Raw genomic sequence first — 19,098 nt, 5'->3', positions numbered from 1 at the left:
AAGTGGTGGATGGATGGGTGTGGAACTTCAAAAATGCACCAAGATATTACAGAGCCCTTCTGTGGGTAATGACACTGCAGGTAATTTTTTTTCTCATGTTTTTTCCTATGCTTTATTTTTCTGTAATTAATAATATGAAAATTATAATCAAATTGTGAAAAATTAGAAAACAAAAGAGAGAAAAAGGAATGATTTGGTATACTCTATATCTTGTCAAATGTAATTGAAAACCTCAAAACTTTAGGTCATGTTTCCTGCTTTCCAAGTCTTTAATCTTAGATAGACATGATTAATAGATGGGAAACAGTTGGATAATTATATGAGAAGACTTAATTGTGTTACTTTATTTAACTTAATGTTTTCTAGACAGTTTTTGAGAATGTAATGATCTGCCAAAACTATGTTGAGGAGAATCATGCTTGTCTGTGTACAAACAGCTCCCACTTCCATGATGGGTTAAAGTGATCATGAGTCAACACCTTTGATATCTTGCCATCTTGAGTGTAAGGAACCCTTAGCCTTCCCCACAGAGCTATGAAGGCCATGCACAGAGTTCTCAGTGTATACACAGTGGTCACTCCCAGCACAATTTGATGGACTTTCTATAATTTAAAATCATATCTATGACTTCAAGTCAGCAAAGTGCAAGCTAAAGTCTATCACTCTGCTCTTTTCCAGATTTTTCTTTGAAAATTTGTCCCTGTTAACAACGTGGGGAGCACGTCTGTGAAAATGACTGATGTCGGTGCTGTAGGATTTCTATGTAAGTTTTTTTTTTTTTTTTTTTTTGAAGTACGCGGGCCTCTCACTCTTGTGGCCTTTCCCATTGTGGAGCCCAGGCTCCGGATGCGCAGGCTCAGAGGCCATGGCTCACGGGTCCAGCCACTCCACGGCATGTGGGATCTTCCTGGACCAGGGCATGAACCCGTGTTCCCTGCATTGGCAAGTGGACTCTCAACAACTGCGCCACCAGAGAAGCTCCTCTATGTAAGTTTTAGTGTCTGTGGTTGTTACATATTTGGGCAAGTGGTTTGGCCTGTAGTATTTCGAAAATAAAATTTAATATTGACTAGTGTTTGTGATGATTCTACTGCTTTCTTTCTGTTAAGTGAATTCAACTCCTTTTCAAATTTTTAAGCAGCATATCATGATTTTCATTCTACATTATATCATGATACTCTTTCTGTTTTTGAAGACATTAAAGAAAAATGTTGTTTTGAGATAAAGAATTAAAGATGAGAAACCTAATCACAATGAATGATTAACTAAAAGTTTTTGCTATTAACACTTAGTCTCTAATTGAATTGTCTTATTAATGATCAGTTTGTGCAGTTTTATAGACACAAGGAAATGTAGATTAGGGTAAAAAATAATCCTTTCTTCTGATTAACTATTTTCCTTATTTCTTTTTATTTCTCTTTACATGAAAACCCCATTTTGAATGCTAAAACATTTGAAATGTAAAAGTCAAAATTAAACACCCAGGGTTTCCCTTACGACCTCTGTCTGATAAGCCAGGTGGTGTTTGATCAGTATAGTAATTACATTTCTAAATAGAATCTATTAGGGTGATATTTATAATCCCAATGGTCACATATCCTAAGATACTGTGACAAATGATAGAAATAAATTAGTTCATTTTATTATACTTTTATTCAATTTTCAAACCTATGTTTTAGAGAAACCAGGTATAAAGTAAGCATGGGGTTGATTTTTTAAAATTTATTATCTAAATATTGGTAACATGCACATGAAAATCAGTATGCTTTATGTTTAATGAAAATTCAGATTTTTTGCACCATTAACATTCACAAGTTCTTAAACTTTTCAGAGAAGTCATTTATCTTAATTGTTTCAAGCAGCTAGATCCTTATCCTGGATCTCCCAATGTCTAAAGCATACATAATTAATTTCCAAGCGGCTACAGCCTACTGGGTAAGTGTGTGTGTGTGTTGGGGAAGAGGTTATCTACAGTGTGTGTATATATAAAATATCTTACATATACAAATCTATCTATCTATCTGATGTGTATATATATATATATATATATATAATCAATATATATGTAAAATGGGTTATGTAATATGTACACATATGTAATAAATGTATGACATTTAAATATAGCATGCTATAACATAATGAAAATATATGATATAATAAATATAGTATTATGTTTTTATGGCTCAGCTCTGAAGAAACTGTATTCCCTTTAAATTCTCCCAGAAGGTTCTGAAAATTCTCTAAGGCATGTCTCCTATGTGCTCCATGGGCCAGCCACGTTGGTGGTTCCATGGCATAAACTATATTTCCCATCTCTTTTTCTGGCTTATGTGGTAACACCTACCAAAGCTACAACACCTAATTCAACTCTTATGGAGTTAGTACCTGCAAAAGTACCACTATGGCTCTTGTCTTCCAAGTACTGCCACAGCTGCTTCTGGTGCTCACCCATTTCTGGAGCAAAGCTCTGTGTTCTCAGTATCAAAGGTGCACATGTATGCAAAAAGTATATCTCCTTCCAGCACGGCTGCTCCAGTCAGGCATCCCTGCAGAAGGTTTTGACACAAATTCTTTCTGAAACAGTTCTTTTTATATTTCACTGTTCTTAATTAAATACTCGATCTCAGGCATGTGTCTTGGAGTTGGGCCAGTAGATAATTGAAAGGACTGGCACTGCCATGTTCACAATTACTGCTTCACTCTTCTGTAGGCCCATGGTTCTTAGACCATGTTTGTAAACTTCATTTCTCCATCACTCACAGGAAAGTTTTTTCTCAAGAATTTTATGATCTATTATATAATTAGAACCCTAAAAGACTTAGCCTACAAGTATCCCAAACATATACAAAGATAGCCGAATCCTAATATGGAAAAACTTTAACCTCAAGCTGGGATCCTATTACAAATATTTGTGACACAATCTGCTATAAAAGAGACTTCACAAGCCAAAATAAGTAGAAAAATTCGGATGAAGAGAGAGCATGTTCACTGCTGCCATAAAGAATACTTGAGGGATGCTTTAACATAAACTAGGTAGCACATTAGATTCATATACTTCAAAACGGGAGAGGGACCCCAGAAGCCTTCAAAAATGAAAAATGTTAGTAGGGTCAACTCAGGTAACATAGTAACAATCCTCAAATCTTGAAAATGTCTTATAAGAAGAGTAGAGTCTGGGAAATCAGTGGAACCACAAATTTATCAGGAACTTTGAGACATTATTTAACCAACTCAAGTTCACTACAACCTGGATGTATGGTGTAATTAGAAAGACGATGGAGTGATACATGACTGAGGATTCAAAATAACAAACAACCCACCCCCACCAAAAAAAAAAAAAAAAAAGACATGTAGACTTAGAAGATAAATGCTACTTAAAATACAAAAGCTGTAGCAAGAAAAGGCCTGACCAGTGCAGAATCACCTAGTTGGGCTGTTATGTCTGTACCTGCTTTACACTTTAGTAACACCTCCCTCCAGCCATATAATCCTACCGGGTAGTCGGAAAAGCTCGGGATGAATAAGCTCCGGCAGGACCAAGTGTTCAGGGTTACTAGGCAATTATTAGTGTTGCTAGGGAATTCTGAGAAGGATAGAGACTCTGTGGTATAGATTGTCCTGCATGCTCTCTGTGAGTTAAGCCTCTCATATAGCATTGCTAGAGATAAAAAGTGAGATTTTAAAATGATTCGTGTCAACCACAAAGAAAAAAATAACAATAATGAATTGGCATGTATCTAAGCATACAGCTATAGATTATATAAAACAGAAGAGATCAGAAATAAAAGGGAAAGTGGACAAACCTTCAACCATAGTGGGACACTTTTACATACTTCACAGAAACTCGTAAGAACTAGCTGACAAAAAGAAATTATTAAGGGAATAGAAAATATAAATAACACAATAAATGAAACAACCTAGTCAAAATATTTTGGATGATACAACCAATAACTGGAAAAACATTTCAGATGTTTGAAGTACATATGGAATATTTACAAAATGGATTACAAAATTGACCATTGGCTAATCCATTAAGTAAGCTACAACAAAATTCAAAGAATTGAAAGAATTTAGACTATGTATTCTTACCCTACTAGAAATTAAGTAGAAATCTGTAACTAAAAAATTACTAGAAAATGCCCATATTTTTCAATTTAAGAAATACTTTTAAAAATAGCCAATGGATCAGAAGACCTAAATAGACATTTCTCCAAAGAAGATATACAGACTGCCAACAAACACATGAAAGAATGCTCAACGTCATTAATCGTTAGAAAAATGCAAATCAAAACTACAATGAGATATCATCTCACACCAGTCAGAATGGCCATCATCAAAAAATCGAGAAACAATAAATGCTGGAGGGGGTGTGGAGAAAAGGGAAGACTCCTGTACTGCTGGTGGGAATGTGAATTGGTACAGCCACTATGGAGAACAGTATGGAGGTTCCTTAAAAAAGTACAAATAGAACTACCATATGACCCAGCTATCCCACTACTGAGCATATACCCTGAGAAAACCATAATTCCAAAAGAGTCCTGGACCAAAATGTTAATTGCAGCTCTATTTACGATAGCCCAGAGATGGAGACAACCTAAGTGCCCATCATTGGATAAATGGATAAAGAAGATGTGGCACATATATACAATGGAATATTACTCAGCCATAAAAAGAAACGAAATTGAGCTATTTGTAATGAGGTGGATAGACCTAGAGTCTGTCATACACAGTGAAGTAAGTCAGAAAGAAAAAGACAAATACTGTATGCTAACACATATATATGGAATTTAAGAAAAAAAAATGTCATGAAGAACCTAGGGGTAAGACAGGAATAAAGACACAGACCTACTGGAGAATGGACTTGAGGATATGGAGAGGGGGAAGGGTGAGCTGTGACAAAGCGAGAGAGAGGCATGGACATATATACACTACCAAACGTAAGGTAGATAGCTAGTGGGAAGCAGCCGCATAGCACAGGGATATCAGCTCAGTGCTTTGTGACCACCTGGAGTGGTGGGATAGGGAGGGTGGGAGGGAGGGTGACACAAGAGGGAAGAAATATGGGAACATATGTGTATGTATAACTGATTCACTTTGTAATAAAGCAGAAACTAACACACCATTGTAAACCAATTATACCCCAATAAAGATGTTAAAAAAAAAAAACTCCAAAAAATAAATAGTCCATGGATCATATAAGAATCCTAAGAAAATAAAATTATTTTGAAATGAAAGATTATGAAGCTATGACATATCAAAATTAATTATGCCACTGATGTAAATTACAAGAAGATTTCTCATTTGAACAATAAACTGTTAACAGGGTTGCATTCATTACTAATTTACCAGGGCTTATAGGGAAATTCCTATATTTAGAGGCAGGTCAGAAAAGCAGAATGGCTGAACAATCATAATCTAAGTATCTCTCCAAACACTGAAAAATAAAAGGAGAAAATTAAATCAAAAAGGAAGTAAAAGGAAACAAACTGATAAGGATAAATTGATGAAGTAGCAGTCTGTACTAGAGGCAATCCACAAAGACCAAAACTGATTTTTTAAAAAAATGTATTTGATAAACCCCTGATAACATTAATCAAGGAAAAGAGAGTAAAAGAGTGTGAGTGAAGGTTCACACAGCAAATGTCAGGAATGAAAAGTGGTGCACTGAAACAAAACATTAAATAGTTAATATTATATTATCAACAATATCAATACAACTTGAAAAATGTAGATATAATGTACACTTTCCTAGAAAAAAAAACAACTTATCAAATTGGACACAGAAGACATTGAAATCTAGTAAATAATATCTAGTAAATAAATGGCATCCATAAACTTTCCCATTTAAAACAAAACTCAGAATAAAGCAAACAGAATACCAGGCACAGATGATTTCCACAGTGAATTCTTCCTAACAACAAGGGAGGAGAGGAATATTACACAAAGTCTTCTTTTACACAAAAGAAACACTAAGTTATTTACTAGGCCACGATAATATATATTCATTTTGAAGGACACTGCAGGAAGGGAAAATGACATCACTCACATTTGTAACCATTAACGTAAAAAATTTTGTCTCAAATTTTAGACAACAGACTCCAGTGATATGGAGGAAAGGTAAATAATCACAGTGAAAATGAGTTTATTTCAGGTCTGTAAGATTAACACTGGAAAAATGTAATCAATGTAGTCCATCACAATAATTGAATAAAAAATCATATGATCGAAGACGGCAGAAGAGTAAGATGTGGAGATCACCTTCCTCCCCACAAATACACCAGAAATACATCTACATGTGGAACAGCTCCTACAGAACACCTACTGAACGCTGGCAGAAGACCTCAGACCTCCCAAAAGGCAAGAAACTCCCCACGTACCTGGGTAGGGCAAAAGAAAAAAAGAAAAAATAGAGACAAAAGAATAGGGACGGGACCTGCACCAGTGGGAGGGAGCTGTGAAGGAGGATAGGTTTCCACACACTAGGAAGCCCCTTCGCGCGAGACTGCGGGTGGCGGAAGGGGGAGCTTCGGCGCCATGGAGGAGAGCGCAGCAAAAGGGGTGCGGAGGGCAAAGCGGAGAGATTCCCGCACAGAGGATCACTGCCAACCAGCATTCACCAGCCCAAGAGGCTTGTCTGCTCACCCGCCGGGACCGGTGGGGGCTGGGAGCTGAGGATCGGGCTTCGTTCGGATCGCAGGGAGAAGACTGGATTTGGCGGTGTGAACACAGCCTGAAGGGACTAGTGCACCACAGCTAGCCGGGAGGGATTCTGGGGAAGTCTGGACCTGCCGAAGAGGCAAGAGACTTTTTCTTGCCTCTTTGTTTCATGGTGCTTGAGGAGAGGGGATTAAGAGCTTCACTTAAAGGAGCTCCAGAGATGGGCGTGAGCCACGGCTATCATCAGCGCAGACCTCAGAGACAGGCATGAGATGCTAAGGCTGCTGCTGCAGCCACCAATAAGCCTGTGTGCAAGCACAGGTCACTGTCCACACCTCCCCTCCTGGGAGCCTGTGCAGCCCGCCACTGCCAGGGTCCTGTGATCCAGGGACAACTTCCCTGGGAGAATGCACCGTGCACCTCAGGCTGATGCAACGACATGCTGGTCTCTGCAGCCGCAGGTTCGCCCCACACGCCGTACCCTCCCTCCCCCTGACCTGAGTGAGCCAGAGTCCCCGAATCAGCGGATCCTTTAACCCCGTCCTGTCTGAGCAAAGAACAGACGCCCTCAGGTGACCTACATGCAGCGGTGGGGCCAAATCCAAAGCTGAACCACAGGAGCTGTGCAAACAAAGAAGAGAAAGGGAAATCTCTCCCAGCAGCCTCAGGAGCAGCAGATTAGATCTCCACAATGAACTTGATGTACACTGCATCTGTGGAATACCAGAATAGACAACGAGTCATCCTAAATTGAGGAGGTGGACTTAGGGAGCAACGATATATATATATATATATATATATATATATATATATATATATATATATATATATATATATATATTTTCCCCTTTTTCTCCTTTTGTGAGTGTCTATGTGTATGCTTCTGTGTTTGATTTTGTCTGTATACCTTTGCTATTACAGTTTGTCCTAGGGTTCTGTCAGTCCGTTTTTTTGTTTGTTTTTTTTTTTGTCTTTATTTTAATATAGTTTTTGGTGCTTGTTATCATTGGTGGATTTGTTTTTTGGTTTGACTGCTCTCTTCTTTCTTTCTTATTACTTTTAAAATTTTTTTAACAATTATTTTAATAACTTTATTTTATTTCATTTTATTTTATTATATTTTATATTACATTTTTCATTTTTCTTTCTCTTTTACTCCTGTTTATTCTGAGCTGTGTGGATGACAGGCTCTTGGTGCTCCACCCAGGAGCCAGGGCTGTGCATCTAAGGTGGGAGAGCCAAGTTCAGGACATTGGTCCACCAGAGACTGCCCAGCTCCACGTAATATCAAAAGGTGAAAATCTCCCAGAGATCTTCATCTCAACGCCAGGACCCAGCTCCACTCAATGACCAGCAAGCTACAGTGCTGTACATCCTATACCAAACAACTAGCAAGACAGGAACATAAGGCCACCCAGTAGCAGAGAGGCTGCCTAAAATCATAATAAGTTCACAGACACCCCAAAACATGCCACAAGACGTGGACCTGCTCACCAGAAAGACAAGATCCAGCCTCATCCACCAGAACACAGGCACAAGTCCCCTCCACCAGGAAGCCTACACAACCCACTGAACAAACCTTACCCACTGGGGACAGACTCCAAAAACAACAGGAGATATGAATGTGCAGCCTGCAAAAAGGAGACCCCAAACACAGTAAGTTAAGCAAAATGAGAAGACAGAGAAACACACAGCAGATGAAGGAGCAAGGTAAAAACCCACCAGATCTATCAAATGAAGAGGAAAAAGGCAGTGTACCTGAAAAATAATTCAAAGTAATAGCAGTAAAGATGATCCAAAATCTTGGAAATAGAATGGAGAAAATACAAGAAACTTTTAATAAGGACCTAGAAGTACTAAAGAGCAAACAAACAATGATGAACAACACAATAAATGAAATTAAAAATTCTCTAGAAGGGATAAATAGCAGAATAATTGAGGCACAAGAATGGATAAGCGACCTGGAAGATAAAATAGTGAAATAACTACTACTGCAGAACAGAATAAAGAAAAAAGAATGAAAATAATTGAGGACAGTCTCAGAGAAGTCTGGACACCATTAAATGCACCAGCATTTGAATTATAGGGGTCCCAGAAGAAGAAGAGATAAAGAAAGGGACTGAGAAAATATTTGAAGAGATTATAGTTGAAAACTTCCCTAATATGGGAAAGGAAATAGTTAATCAAGTCCAGGAAGCACAGAGAGCCCCATACAGGATAAATCCAAGAAAAAACACACCAAGACACATTAATCAAGCTATCAAAAATTAAACACAAAGAAAAAATATTGAAAGCAGCAAGGGAAAAAGCATGAATAACATACAAGGGAATTCCCATAAGGTTAACAAGACATTTTTCAGCAGAAACTCTGCAAGCCAGAAGGGAGTGGCAAGACATACTTAAAGTGATGAAAGAGAAAAATCTACAAACAATATTATTCTACCTAGCACGGAACTCATTCAGATTTGACAGAGAAATTAAAACCATTACAGACAAGCAAAAGCTAAGACAATTCAGCACCACCAAACCAGCTTTACAAAAAATGCTAAAGGAATTTCTCTAGACAGGAAACACAAGAAAAGAAAAGACCTACAATAACAAACACAAAACAATTAACAAAATGGTAATAGGAACATACATATCAATAATTACCTTAAATGTAAATGGATTAAATGCTCCAACCAAAATACATAGACTGGCTGAATGGATTAAAAAACAAGTCCCGTATATATGCTGTCTAAAAGAGACCCAATTCAGACCTAGGGTCACATACAGACTGAAAGTGAGGGAATGGAAAAAGATATTCCATGCAAATGGAAATAAAAATAAAGCTGGAGTAGCAATTCTCATATCAGACAAAATAGACTTTAAACCAAAGCCTATTAGAAGAGACAAAGAAGGACACTACATAATGATCAAGGAATCAATCCAAGAAGAAGATATAACAATTGTAAATATTTATGCACCCAACATAGGAGCACCTCAATACATAAGGCAAATACAGCCATAAAGGTGAAATCGACAGTAACACAATCATACTAGGGGACTTTAACAGCCCACTTTCACCAATGGACAGATCATCCAAAATGAAAATAAATAAGGAAACACAAGCTTTAAATGATACATTAAACAAGATGGACTTAATTGATATTTATAGGGCATTCCATCCAAAACCAATAGAATACACTTTCTTCTCAAGTGCTCATGGAACATTCTCCAGGATAAATCATATCTTGGGTCACAGATCATATCTTGGGTCACAAATCAAGCCTTGGTAAATTTAAGAAAATTGAAATCGTATCAAGTAACTTTTCCGACCACAATGCTATGAGACTAGATATCAATTGTAGGAAAAAAATCTGTAAAAAATACAAACACATGGAGGCTAAACAATACACTATTTAATAACCAAGAGCTCACTGAAGAAATCAAAGAGGAAATCAAAATATACCTTGAAACAAATGACAATGAAAACACGACGACCCAAATCCTATGGGATGCAGCAAAAGCAGTTCTAAGAGGGAAGTTGATAGCAATGCAATCCTACATTAAGAAACAAGAAACATCTCAAATAAACAACCTAACCTTACACCAAAATCAATTACAGATGGAAGAACAAAAAATCCCCAAAGTTAGCAGAAGGTAAGAAATCATAAAGATCAGATTAGAAGTAAATGAAAAAGAAATGAAGGAAACAATAGAAAAGATCAATAAAACTAAATGCTGGTTCTTTGAGAAGATAAACAAAATTGATAAACCATTAGCCAGACTCATCAAGAAAAAAAGGGAGAATAAACAATAGAATTAGAAATGAAAAAGGAGAAGTAACAACTGACACTGTAGAAATACAAATGATCATGAGAGATTACTACAAGCAACTCTATGCCAATAAAATGGACAACCTGGAAGAAATGGACAAATTCTTAGAAATGTACAACCTGCCAAGACTGAATCAGGAAGAAATAGAAAATATGAACAGACCAAACACAAGCACTGAAATTGAGACTGTGATTAAAAGTTTTCCAACAAACAAAAGCCCAGGAACAGATGGCTTCACAGACGAAGTCTATCAAACATTTAGAGAAGAGCTAACACGTATCCTTCTCAAACTCTTCCAAAATATAGCAGCTGGAGGAACACTCTCAAATTCATTGTATGAGGCCACCATCACCCTGACCACAAAACCAGACAAAAATGTCACAAAGAATGAAAACTACAGGCCAACATCACTGATGAACATAGATGCAAAAATCCTCAACAAAATATTAGCAAACAGAACCCAACAGCACATTAAAAGGATCATACACCACAATCAAGTGGGGTTTATCCCAGGGATGCAAGTATTATTCAATATATGCAAATCAACCAACGTGACACACCATATTAACAAATAGAAGGAGAAAAACTATATGATCATCAATAGATTCACAAAAAGCTTTTGACAAATTCAACACACATTTATGATAAAAACCCTCCAGAAAGTAGGCATAGAGGGAACTTTCCTCAACATAATAAAGGCCATATATGACAAACCTACAGCTACATCATTCTCAATGGTGAAAAGCTGAAACCATTTTCACTAAGATCAGGAAAAAGACAAGGTTGCCCACTCTCACCACGATTATTCAACATAGTTTTTGAAGTTTTAGCCACAGCAATCAGCAAAGAAAAGAAATAAAAGGAATCCAAATTGGAAAAGAAGAAATAAAGCTGTCACTGTTTGCAGATGACATGATACTATGCATAGAGAATCCTAAAGATGGTACCAGAAAATTACTAGAGCTTATCAATGAATTTGGTAAAGTAGCAGGGTACAAAATTAATGCACAGAAATCTCTTGCATTCCTACACACTAATGATGAAAAATCCTAAAGTGAAATTAACCAGACACTCCCATTTACCATTGCAACAAAAAGAATAAAATACCTAGGAATAAACCTATGTGAGGAGACAAAAGACCTGTATGCAGAAAATTATAAGACACTGATGAAAGAAATTAAAGATGATTCAATTAGATAGAGAGATATACCATGTTCTTGGATTGGAAGAATCAACACTGTGAAAATGACTATACTACCCAAAGCAATCTACAGATTCAGTGCAATCCCTATCAAACTACCATCAGCATTTTTCACAGAACTAGAACAAAAATTTCACAATTTGTTTGGAAACACAAAAGACCCCGAATAGCCAAAGCAGTCTTGAGAACAAAAAACGGAGCTGGAGGAATCAGGCTCCCTGACTTCAGACTATACTACAAAGCTACTGTAATCAAGACAGTGTGGTAGTGGCATAAAAACAGAAATATAGATCAATGGAAAAGGATGGAAAGCCCAGAGATAAACCCGAGCACATATGGTCACCTTACCTTTGATAAAGGAGACAAGAATATACAGTGGAGAAAAGACAGCCTCTTCAATAAGTGGTGCTGGACAAACGGGACAGCTCCATGTAAAAGAATGAAATTAGAACACTCCCTAACATCATACACAAAAATAAACTCAAAATGGATTAAAGACCTAAATATAAAACCAGACACTTTAAAACTCTTAGAGGAAAACATAGGCAGAACACTCTGTGACATAAATCACAGCAAGATCCTTTTTGACCCACCTCCTAGAGAAGTGGAAATAAAATATACAAATGAGACCTAATGAATATTAAAAGCTTTTGCACAGTAAAGGAAACCATAAACAAGACAAAAAGACAACCCTCAGAATGGGAGAAAATATTTGCAAAAGAAGTAACTGACAAAGGATTAATCTCCAAAATTTACAAGCAGCTCATGCAATTCAATATCACAAAAACAAGCAACCCAATCCAAAAATGGGCAGAAGAACAAAATAGACATTTCCCTAAAGAAGATATACAGATTTCCAACAAACACATGGGAAGATGCTCAACATCATTAATTATTAGAGAAATGCAAATCAAAACTCCAATGAGATATCATCTCACACTGGTCAGAATGACCATCATCAAAAAATCTACAAGCAATATATGCTGGAGAGGGTGTGGAGAAAAGGGAACTCTCTTGCACTGTTGGTGGGAGTGTAAATTGATACAGCCACTATGGAGAACATTATGAAGGTCCATTAAAAACTAAAAATAGAACTACCATGTGACCCAACAATCCCACTACTGGGCATATACCCTGAGAAAACCATAATTCAAAAAGAGCCATGTACCATAATGTTCATTGCAGCTCTATTTACAATAGCCAGGACATGGAAGTAACCTGAGTGTCCATAGACAGATGAATGGATAAAGAAGATGTGGCACATATAAACAATGGAATATTACTCAGCCATAAAAAGAAACACAATTGAGTTATTTGTTGTGAGGTGGATGGACCTAGAGTCTGTCATACAGTGTGAAGTAAGTCAGAAAGAGAAAAACAAATACCGTATGCTAACACATGTATGTGGAATCTAAAAAAAAATCGCCATGAATACCTAGGAGCAAGACGTGAATAAAGACGCAGACCTACCAGAGAATGGACTTGAGGACACAGGGGGGGAAAGGTAAGCTGAGACACAGTGAGAGAGTGGCATGGACATATATACACTACCAAATGTAAAATAGATAGCTAGTTGGAAGCAGCCACATAAAACAGGGAGATCAGCTTGTTTCTTTGTGACCACCTAGAGGGGTAGGATAGGGATGGTGGGAGGCAGGGAGACACAAGAGGGTAGAGATATGGGGATATATGTATATGTATAGCCGATTCACTTTGTTATAAAGCAGAAACTAACACACCATTGTAAAGCAATTATACTCCATAAAGATGTAAAAACGAAATCACATGATCATCTCAAAAGATTAGACAAAACATTGAGAAAACTCAGCATCCATTCAAAAATTTTTTAAAAAATGAATTCTTGGACAACTATTCATAAGGGACTCTCTTCTCCTTAAACTCTAAAAAACCTAAAGTGTCCATCATGGTAAAGTGTTGAGATAGAGAATGAGAAAAATATGCTCACTAGGACAACTTGTACTCAACATTTTACTGAGTCTCCCAGCCAGTTCAATGAAGCTAGAAAAAATTAGAAAAAGAAAAGAAAAGGGGGCTTTCCTGGTGGCGCAGTGGTTGAGAGTCCGCCTGCCGATGCAGGGGACACGGGTTCGTGGCCCGGTCTGGGGGGATCCCACATGCCGCGGAGCGGCTGGGCCCGTGCGCCATGGCCGCTGAGTCTGCGCATCCAGAGCCTGTGCTCCGCGACGGGAGAGGCCACAACAGTGAGAGGCCCGCGTACAGCAAAAAAAAAAAAAAAAAAAGAAAAGAAAAGGAAATAAAAACATATCGGATTGGAAAAGAAGAAATAAACTGATATTATTTGCAGATAATTATATCGTACATTGATAATTCCAAAAGGAACTACACATAAACTATTAACACTAATGAGAGAATTTATCAAATTTGCTAGATATAATATTAGTGTATACAAATCAAGTGTATAACTAAATACCATCACAAATAATCCAAGAATTCTATCTGAAGTGTACCATTTACAGTAGTATAAAAAATCAAATAGCCAGGACAAAATAGGTACAAGACCTCAGTACAGTAAACTATAAAATATAATTGAGAGAAATTTTTAAAAATAGCTAAATGGATACAAAAACTTACATCCACACTTTATGTTAGTGTATTAGAAGGATCAATAATGTAAAGATGTTAATTCTTCCCAAGTCGATTGTTTAGAAAATTTTAAAATGTAAAATGAAATACAAAGAACTGAGAATAGAAAATGGCAAATATGATAATTAAATATGGGAAGAAAATTTTCCTTGTATTTATAAAAATCTGTTACTTAAAGAGTATAGTTTCAGCACTAGAATGATGGAGTAGATCCATGGAAGTGAGTTAAGATTCATGAAATGCTTGATTTATGCCACAGTATCATTGAGGAGCAGTGGCAGGAAGGATAGTCTTTTGAATACATGGTGCTGGGTCAACTGAATATCCATAGCAGATATGAACCTCATCCAATATATAAAAGTAATTTCATAAGAATTGTTGATCTAAATTCTAATGAGAGCAGTACAGCTTCCAGAAGTTAGCAAAATATCTCCAATGATTTGGGGAAAGGAAATGATTTCCAAAATAGGACACAATGAGCACTAACCATGAAGTAAAAGATTGATAAATTAGGCTATTAAAATTAAGAACTTCTTCTTATTTATAGACTCAAGAAATAAAGTAAATATGCAAGACACAGACTGGGAGAAAACATTTTCAAATAATATATCTACCAAAGTGATTATATCTAGAGTATATAAAAACTTCTACAGATCTATAAGTAAGAAAGAATAAAACAATTGAAATAATGTTCAAGTGACATGAAAAGATGCTTCAAAAAGTGCATTACCCAAATGGCTAATAAACAGACAAATGTGCAGGGATATTCAAATAAAAAATGCAATGGGGTACACACCAAAACTATTAAAACTAAAAGTTAAAATAGCAAATTTTAGCAAAAATGTGGTCCAACTGGTACTCCCCTGTTCTACTTGAGGCAGCTCAAATGCTACAAACATTTGAAAAAACTGCTTGCTATTATCTACTAAAGTTGAACATATGCATATAGTTTCCCTTGTAATTTCACTCCCACTCCTACCCAACGGACATGCACATGTGTATGCACCAAAAGCCATGTATCAAAGTTTTAATAATAGCATTATTCATAATAGCAAAAAATGTGAATAAATAGCTATCAACAATAGACTGGATAAATATATTGGTTTTTTTCAGTTTCATAACAATAGAATACTATACACTAAAAGAATGGATTGCTACACAAAACAATAATGTTGTGTGGAAGAAACCAGACACAAATACATACTATATGATTCAATATAAATGAAGCTCAAAAACCAGAAATGTTAATCTGTGGTTTCAGAATTAAGATTAGTAGTTGATTTTGAAAAGGAGGAAGAGATAAAGAATGGGAGAGACACAAACTGGGGCTTTCCAGGTGATATTCTTACTCTTGACTCAGTTGATGGCCACAGTGGAAGATTTACCTTGTGAATATTCATGGAGTCATACTCCTAAAATTATTGCATTTTCTCTTCTGTATATTCTAGTAAAATTGCACTGGGGTATGTCTTCAACTAGATGATTCATGTTATTAAAGCTACATCTTTACATCACATAGAATCATCTTGTCTCCTATACCATAGAACATGGCATTATAGCTGAAAGTCAACTTGTCAACTTCTGGGGATGTAGAACATGTGTCTCAACATCATAAACTTCTTGGACTGAGGTCTTTCTCATCCAAAATATTAATACCTTCTTTTATTCCTTATTTCTGTATACAAGTTGAGAGTTCCCAGTTTTGGGGAAATGAATAAGTTTTTCATTCTTAACCCATTTCCTTTCCTAAAAACTACACAAAGGAGATTATATTCTTTCTGGCACGATTTTATTTATGCTTTTATACCCAATTCATTTTCTGACATTATGATGTAATATAGTTAAATAAGCAAAACTTTGGTGTCAGATAGCCTTGGTTTCAAATCTCACCTGTATATTTTTTCAACTGCATGATTTAGGACAGCTTACTTAAACTCACTAAGCCTCAAGTTTCTAATTTCAAATATCAAAGCTTATTGAGTAATTTATATTAAGGAATCGAGTAAAATAACCTATGAGCAATGCTTTGCATTGAATTTTTGTCATAGAATACTAATTCCATTCCCCTCATAAATTATTTTTTGAATCAAAGTAGTCAACAGAAAAATATCCTTTATGCAACAGAGGAATTAATGGTTTTTTCTTTGCAAAATTATAGAATATCTAGAAGACTTTGGTATTTTTAGGATGAAAAATGTAGAATGAATTAAGCTCATTAATTTTTCATATACTCTCTAAAATTATTTTCCATAACCTCTTGCTTGTCAAATAGTAAGATTCATGGAGAAAGCCTCACAAGAAATTTCAATAGGAAACAAAACTTATTAAAAGTATTATTAGCTCTTTCATGGGACTCCAGTTTCAATATTTATGTAATGATTTTTTTTTAATGTGGCTGATGTTTCTTTAAAATATAAAATAAAAGAAGGAAAGAGATGCTCTTCTTAAACTGATCAAACCTTTATATATTAGGTTTTTCACCCCTACAAATATCACAGATGCAAATAAAGAAGTGAAAATACAAAAAAAAAATTTAAGGTCTACCATCATAACTGGCATATTGTCATTTTGCCCTCATGCCACTGGCCAAAGTAAATCAGAAAGCTGGGTCCTCAGTAAAAGGATCAGGAACACACAGTCACCCCCAATGAGGCCATGAGAGGGTATGGCTGCAGGGAGAAGTGAAGAAATGAAGCAACAGTTTAAATTATCACAGGTACCATGAATTTTTGTGAGATTAGTATATGACTAACCACAGGCTTAAAAAATTTATTAATTCATTTACTCAGTAATGCCATCAACAACCAAACAGGTACTTAAGGGATGTCATGTACTTCTGTGAAGTTAGTGTGGGACTGACTCTGGTTTTGAAAACTAAATTAGAGTCACTAACTCATTTATTCATGCATTGAATAAAAATCATTTTTGAGCCTCTATGATATGTCACATTATTTTGTAAGTATCTTCCAAAATTTAGTTGTCTTGTACCCAACAATTCTCTGTGGTGGAAAAGAATAATTCAGTGACCTAGATATATGATTTACAAATGATCATTCTTAGAGAGTTCACCAGGATTCCACATGAAGTAAAAGTAAGCATCTTTTATGCATGTTTTTTGAGATTGTTTACAATTTGTGGTCAGTGAAATTGGTAGGATCTCTTTTTCAAGAATTTTGAACTAACATTTTTATGGTAATATCCTTTGCCAGATGTTGCCAACTGTTGGCCTACTGATCAAATTCAGCCACAGATGAGTTTTGTTTGGCCGGCACAGTGGATAAACATCCTTGCATTTCAATATCTTTAGGTGTGGTGTGTATCTACCGGTTCAGCACAGCACTCACTACTCCTGTTCCATGGACTCATTCTCTCTGCACATTTGGTTACCTTTCATACCCCCAAAGTATTTGATTACTTAAACTTTGCTTTATTGGGTATAATGTTGGAGCACTGGTTACCATTCTTTCATGTATTTGAACAGATTCAAAACTAATGAGAAAGATCTGAATCCTTCTTGTGGATTCCCTGGCCCTGACAGATTATGTGAGATAATTATTCGTTCATGCATCTTAACCAGAAACATGTAATATCTGCCCTCCAGACATGTAATAAGAAGTAAGTAAACTATCAAAACATTGGTCTAAGAGTTGAAAACACAAAAGAAAATAAAACAGTTTTTGTTCTCAATGAGCTCACTTTCTAGTAGGTAATTAACAAACCATTTCTAATACAGCAGGATAAGCCTTCCATGCAGATATGATGATACCCACACTGAGTCCTGATGGCAAATAGTATTGTACGTGAACAGGGAGAAGTGGGTATTCCAGGTACAGGGAAATATATGCGTCAACAATCACATACATGACTTCTTCAGTGAAAGGCGGGTACCTCTGAATCTCTGAGACCAGATGATAAAGGGTCTTCTATGCCATGCTAAGGCGTGCTCCACCCATCAGTCATTACATCTAGACAGTTCTCAATCTGTAATTGCCCATCTTATATCCATTCAGTCTGTCTTTTTTCTTTTTCTTCCTTTCTCTCTTTCTTTCGAGTCTCATGCCATATATATATATGCCATATATATATATTTTTTTCTGCCCTTCTTTCTTATTCAGTTTCATCTGGAAGGAGGCAATATGTGTGAATAAAATTTTGATTTCCCCAGCTGCTATCTTAAAGCTAGGTTTGGTCATAAGATCCCATTCTGGCAGCTGAAATGTAAGTGGAAATACTGGTTAAGGTCTTTAGGAAAACTTTTATGTTTCAGATAAAAGGGGACAGACTGAGCTGACTCATATCTCTTTCCCCTTTACTCTTTGCGTTTACTTCCGCCTTCCTGGAACAAAGACGTAATACCAACCGTCATTGCTGCCATCTTGAGAGCATGAAGCTGGAAGCCAAATACTAAAGGTGATAGGGCAGGAAAAAAAAATAGAAGACATCTAGGTCTCATTATGACATCACAGAACCACCACATCATCCCTGATCTACCTCTTACTAAGCCTTTTTCTTTGTGAGGAAAAAATAAACCTCCTACTTGTTTAGGTCATATTTTGTCAGGTTTTCTGTTCCTTGCAGTCATGTGCAGTCTTGACTGGTAAGTCATCCATCCATATAACAAAAATATTGGGAATCTATAATGTGCTTAGAATTGTGATAATTTCTATTTATAGGAGAAGCAAAGATAATATGGATATGGTCTTTGATTCTCTTTAAAGTATCTTCAATGAGAGAATCTTTTGCTTTTAAAATAAATACTCACTGCTGTCTGTGAGTCAGTTATCCAAGTACCTGAA

This window comes from Tursiops truncatus, chromosome 7 (genome assembly GCF_011762595.2).
Source record: "Tursiops truncatus isolate mTurTru1 chromosome 7, mTurTru1.mat.Y, whole genome shotgun sequence".
Lineage (NCBI taxonomy): Eukaryota > Metazoa > Chordata > Mammalia > Artiodactyla > Delphinidae > Tursiops > Tursiops truncatus.
The sequence above is the reverse complement of the archived record's forward strand: the minus strand, read 5'-3'. Positions refer to the sequence as shown.